Consider the following 6,897-nt stretch of genomic DNA (forward strand, 5'->3'; position numbering starts at 1 on the left):
ATAATTAAACGCAAATAACAAACGTATAGAACATAAATAACACTCCATTTGTATTTCCAAAGTTGCATATATATATATATATATATATATATATATATATATATATATATACACCACAATCACTTATCACTCACTTTACAATTACCACTAACTGTAACACTAAAACCGTTCCTCGTTTTCTTCGAGACTCGAACAAGTTGACCCGGTACGTTTGGCGCCGGGTCGGCACGCCTTTGTTCTGATCCCTACCGAAAGCAGGGACGAAATGAACGATTTCTTGCGATCGTTGCCATAAGGTAAACTATGATAGACCATAGACAATTGTGAAGATAGGAACCTAGGTGAACGGAGTAAAGTTGTTTTGAACTGTCAATGGAGCAGATGTAAGTGCCCTCTGGGGAATAGATTTTAGTTTATAACTGTAACATTGACTTCATAGATAAATAAACAATTGACTTAATGAATGTGAAAATTTAAATGAAAAATATTTTGTAGTTATTTTAATTTAAAATTAACGAAATGGTATCTCTTAAAGTTTATTTAACAATATTACTAGATGTTAATAATTTAACAGTTATAATACTTATTGAAATTTAAAAAAAAAAAAAAAATCTCTCAAAGTTTTTATTTATTCAATTTATTCTATTTTATTTATTTTTTAATTATGTATTATTTGATTTTTTGTGTTCTGTTGGAATTATTATTATTACAGATATTTTTCTTCGTTAAATTCTTTTTATTATTGAATGTATATGTATATGTATATGTATATGTGTGTGTATATATATATATATATATATATATATATATATATATATATATATATATAAATTGGCTGGCCCGGAAAACGTGCCACAAAAATATTTCTAGTATAAAATGTTTAGTACAAAAAATAACTAACTGATTGCAAATGTGGTGCATAAGTGTAAAGAGCAGCTTACAGAAAATATATAAATAGTTTACCCACTGCAAAGCACTCGACATATAAATGTCCCTTAATACTTAATATGAAACTGATTCTATTTAAATTAAATTGACCCATTTAAAGTTTCAAGATTTTTATATATTATTACCGAACATTTTATTTTTTAATTACGAAGCAAAATCCGTTGATTCATTTTTAAATTATATTGTTATGTAGCATGTGAATTGACTGATATTGAAAAAAAAATTTAGATAGTAGAAAATTTTGCAGCTGTATGGTACCTATAGTTTCCTATCAAAAACTGTTGTATTTTTAGATTTTAATATTCATTCTCTATTTTTTTGCAAAATTGCTCTTTATGCCAACCATTTATCGACAATGTACTGTTTGTGCGCATCGGGAAATATTTCTACAACAGAAAAATGTAAACTAGTAATGAATGGCATCGTGCCTTAAGGCAAATTGCTGGAACTTGCCGTATCGTAATGAAATTTAAAATTTCGAGAAATTTTCAACGTTTTCAAATATATTATTACAAATACTGTGTAACTTTCATTATTTTTGCTATCTTGTTATATCTGAGCAAATCAAATGTAAATCATAAATCAATTTATCTCCACAACATTAACAATCGTCATTTTATCTCGAATTCAATTTCAAAAAAATTTGAAAGTTGCCTAATTTACACAAAATTGAAAAAGTACTCCCGCATAGTCACAGTCTAAACGCATTTGCAAATAATTATGTGCGACATTTCTACTTATACTGTGCTTAGCTTGGCGGCATTTTCACATTTTTTAAAAATTTTCACAAAATTACTGAAAAAGTGCTCATGTACATAAACAGTCTAAACGCACTTGGGTAAACATTTGTACCAGAGTGGCGCTTAGACTGTGCTTAGACTGGGTGATTTTTTGAATTTTTAATCCAAAATTACAAAAATATTTTTTGAAAAAAAAATTAGAAACAAAAAATTTCTTTTTCCAAAAGCAATTATTTTGTTGAAACAAGCAGAAAGTTCTTTGAATCATTAAAATCGGACGCTTAGTTCTCTTAAAAACCGCCATTTTTTTAACATTTAGCTCTGTATCTCCGAAACCGCTGGGCCTACCTTTGCCAAAAACTAATAACCACTTTTCCCCGTCATTACAAACTGAATGCTTTTTTGGATCATTCAAATCGGATACTCCGTTCTCTGAAAAACTCGATTTGTATTTTCTGCACTCTTTGCTCCGTATCTCCGTAACGGCTGGACTTGCCTTTGCCAAAAACTAATCAGCACATTTCCCTATCAATAGGGATCGAATGTTTTTTGAACCATTCAAATCGGTTGATCCGTGCGCATGAAAACGTGGACGAAAAAATGCGAACATGCAAAACACACACACACATCCATTTTTTCTGAGGTATGCCTCTTAAAAATGTTGGAGAAACCTTCAAAACGTCTAGAAATGCAAACATTTTCATTTTACTATAACTTTAACATTACTAGAACTACTAGTTGGCTGTAAAATAATAAAATCATACAAGAAATAAAACCCAAATTTTTAATCTTCTATTGCATGTATTACAAAATGGACTTAAATTGGATTTTATTTCTACAAACACTTGATTATATTTTTATTTATATATATATATATATATATATATATATATATATATTACAAATAAATTTAATAAATACACACCAACCTGTAACAACTAGATTAAAGCACCAATTTTTACTAAATAAGTTTCCTAACTCTTCTCATTTTTCTTAAAGGAATTTACCCTTAACTTTTTAGCCTGTTTCAAAAAAAAAAGAATATAACACAAATTAAATTAAAACAAATTTATATTTTTGCAACAATAATTTACACATAATACAAGATGAATGATGAAACTACTAAAAAAAAATGTAAACAGTTAAAATAAAATAAAATTAAGTTCGCTGAAGTTAATGGAACAAAAAAATTAGAAGACTCTTATAATTAAAATGTAAATTTTTGCCTATAAATATATATAATAAATATGAAATCGAAGACTTTTTAAACAGTTCCGGACTGATTTATGATTAATTTTAAAATTTAAACATATTTATATACATAGATAATAGACATATATATTTAAGGGTGGTCCTTAATATGGATATTATGGAATTTATTTGCTCCCAGGGGCTCAAATACTTGAAAAAAATAGAAAAAACCTCTGAAAGTTTTAGCTAAAATTTTAATATTAAGAGCTAAAACTTTTACAGAATTTTCTTTTATTACTTTGGAAGCATTTGAGACCTTGGGAGCAAAGAAATTCGAATGTGTCCATATTAAAAACCACCCTTAAATATATATTCTCTTTGATGACCTTCGATATTTCGAAAACAATCTTACCTAGTACCTTTGACAATCCTAAATTCAACTCGATTTATCTTCATTTAAATAAAAAAATGCACAATTTTACTAACCAAAAAAAAATTAGTCAAAAAAAACAAAAACAACTTACCAAACATAACTTCTTCATGGTTAAAAACGTGTATTTAACTTCTAATAATAATTATTATATAAAATGGTTTAATTAAAAATGTGTGTGTGTGACTTGACTGCTTCTGGAACGTCGATTATAATTATAATTATTATTATGTAATAATTGGCCTAATTCAATTAGGTTTTAAGGGGATGATGATTTCTATATGCTAGAGCGATTATTATTATTATTTATTTTATTTAACAATGTAAACTAATTCAGTCCGTAATGGAAATTTGGGCGAAGCCGATTAGTGCCTTGTCGTCTGCCACTTCACCGCTGCTAAGTTCTGAATTCTGAAAAAAAAAATTCAAAAAAATAAAAAAAATTCAATATACTAGTTGTGAGTGGCATTTTGCCTTAAGGCAAGTTAATACATAATCAACTTAAACAATAAGAATTGCGATCTATTTATATTTATTTTTTTTCCACTTGGCTCTAAAAAGTGTGAATTATACTGAATTCCATACAAATACGTAATTTCTTCAGACATTTTACATGGTACGTGTGATGAAATCTCGTTATGGAAATTAGTATACTGTACTGGTTTCGATACAAAAACAAAAGTTTTCACAGACGTTCTGCATAGTGTTGGTGTGGAAATCTTTGTTTGGAAACTAGTACAGCATTATTATTTTTTGTTTAAAAAATTTAAAAAATCAATATGCTAGTTGTAAGTGGCATTTTGCCTTAAGGCAAGTTGCATTAACTCACCCCTATACGTATACAAAATCAAGTTAATAAAAATTGCGATCTATTTATATTTATCTTTTTTCCACTTGACTCTAAAAAGTGTGAGCCATACTAAATTCCATACAAATATGTAATTTCTTAAGACATTTTACATGGTACGTGTGATGAAATCTCGTTATGGAAATTGGTATACTAGTATACTGTTTTCGATATAAAATTGAAGTTTTCACAGACATTCTGCATATTGTCGGTGTGGAAATCTTTGTTTGTAAATTAGTATAGCAATATTATTTTTTGTTTAAACAAAAGAACTCTACTGACGAGCAAATGTAATTTTAAATTAAAAAAAGAACTCTACTGATGAGCAAATTCGCAAATTATTTACAAAAATATTTGAAATTAGTAAAAACCTTACTGATGAGCAATTTCACAAGTTATTTGCAAATGTTATTTTAGATTAAAAAAAGAACTCTACTGATGAGCAAATATCATTTTAGATAAAAAAAGAGAGAAAATCCACAAATTATTTACAAAGATCATTTAAAATTTAAAAGAACTCTACTGACAAGCAAAGATCGTTTCAGATAAAAAATTAGCAATTTCACAAATTATTTACAAAAATCATTTAAAATTAAAAATAAACTCTACTGACGAGCAAATTCTGGAAATATTTGCAAATGTCTTTTAAGGTGAAAAGAACTCTACTGACGAGCAAATATCATTTTAGATAAAAAAATTAGCAAATCCACAAATTATTTACAAAAATCATTTAAAATTAAAAAGGACTCTACTGACGACCAAGTACCATTTTAGATAAAAAAAGAGCAAAGTCACAAATTATTTACAAAAATCATTTAAAATTAAAAAGGACTCTACTGACGAGCAAATTCACAAGTTATTTGCAAATGTTATTTTAGATAAAAAGGGCTCTACTGACGAGCGAATATCATTTCAGATTAAAAGAGTAAATTTCCGAATTATTTACAGAAATCATTAAAAATTAAAAAAGAACTCTACTGACGAGCAAATTCACAAGTTATTTACAAAAATCATTTAAAATTAAAAAGAACTATACTGACGAGCAAATATCATTTTAGATAAAAAAATAGCAAAGTCACAAATTATTTACAAAAATCATTTAAAATTAGAAATGAACTCTACTGACGAGCAAATTCTGAAAATATTTGCGTATGTCGTTTTAAATAAAAAGGACTCTACTGACGAGCAAATATCATTTTAGATAAACATGAGAGAAAATTTTCGAATTATTTACAAAATAATCATTTGAAATTAGAAAGAACTATACTGACGAGCAAATTCACGAGTTATTTGCAAATGTCATTTTAGATTAAAAAAAGAACTCTGCTGACGAGCAAATATCATTTTAGTTAAAAAAAAAGCCAATTCACGAATTATTTACAAAAAGCATTTAAAATTAAAAAAAACTCTACTGACGAGCAAATATCATTTTAGGTAAATAAAGTGCAAATGTTCAAATTATTTACAAAATAATCATTTAAAATTAAAAAGAACTCTACTGACGAGCCAATATATTTTTTGATAAAAAAAGAGAAAATTCACAAATTATTTACAAAAATCATTTATAATTAGGAAGAACTCTACTGACGAACAAAGATCATTTTAGATAAAAAGAGCAAATTAACAAATTAATTACAAAAATCATTTTATATTAAAAAAAACTCTAATGACTAGATTAGAGAGAAAAATAACTATAGAAATCGGCAAAATTTAAAAAAAAGTTAATCCTCATGTTAGAGAAAAGGAACTCTACTGACCAGCAAATTTAGAAAAAAAGTAGTAAAAATTTATATAAAGAAAAGAGTTAATATAATGTAGTCTAATTTGGGTGTCAAGCGATTCAGAATGTCTTGAAATATGAAATTAACAAATCGGATTTACCAGCGAAATAAAATTTCTCTTTTGGAAAGTTGAAAATATAAATATAATATTTAGGGTATCCCCAGAACTCAACGTCAAGCCAAAACAGGGCGATAGGTATTGACTAACTATTATAAAAAATATTAGAAAAAATATACATCCCGTGCAGTTTGTAAATTTTATGAGCTTTTAAACGCAACCTAGACCTTTGGTGAAATTATGAACATTTTTAAGTGATTGTGGTTATTTTTTAATAATTTTATTTATTTAATCTTAGAAACCATAACCGTAAACGTGAATAACGTTTCTATGACAATTGCCTCAAGTTTTCAAAAATAAAGACTTTTTGTTGTACTATACTGTTGAACTTTGAGTGGCTCTCATTTAAAAAAAATGTAGTAAAGCATCTTGGCAAGTTTTATTAAAATTTGGCGCATTTAGTCAGGATTGTAAAATGGTAAAACACTTGATAGTTTGTTAATAAAAATTTTGAATAATAATATAAAAACCTAAAAAACGACACGATTTTTGCTAACGAATTTCGCTGACGATCGGTTCAAATGGTTTTTATTCAAAAGTATATAGTATTTTTTTTAATTACCAATTGGAAGGTGACTGTCTTCATTTTATCCCTTTGTTCGATTAATTTCTGCAAATTTGCAGCCATTACTACGATATCTTTGCCATCGACTAAACCTGCACCGACCAGCTCGGCAGCAATTCCTATAAAGCAAAAAATAATCAAAATATATCAATTAAAATTATCAAATAACGGAATAAAAATTAATAATAATAAATTAAGAATAATAATCAATAACCAATACATCAAGAAAAAAATATAAGAATATATATGTATCTCGATTCAATATTTTAACACCTCT

General features: G+C 26.9%; 1 protein-coding gene across 1 annotated transcript in view; it reads right to left on the reverse strand.

Moving 5' to 3' along the window:
- LOC113368484 overlaps positions 1–6,897 on the reverse strand; it is a 58,842-nt gene that overhangs the window by 49,453 nt on the left and 2,492 nt on the right. The window lies entirely within an intron of this gene.

Source organism: Ctenocephalides felis, unplaced genomic scaffold (genome assembly GCF_003426905.1).
Source record: "Ctenocephalides felis isolate EL2017-DRISC unplaced genomic scaffold, ASM342690v1 CF-g0.4_SCAFFOLD_01170, whole genome shotgun sequence".
NCBI classification, from domain to species: domain Eukaryota; kingdom Metazoa; phylum Arthropoda; class Insecta; order Siphonaptera; family Pulicidae; genus Ctenocephalides; species Ctenocephalides felis.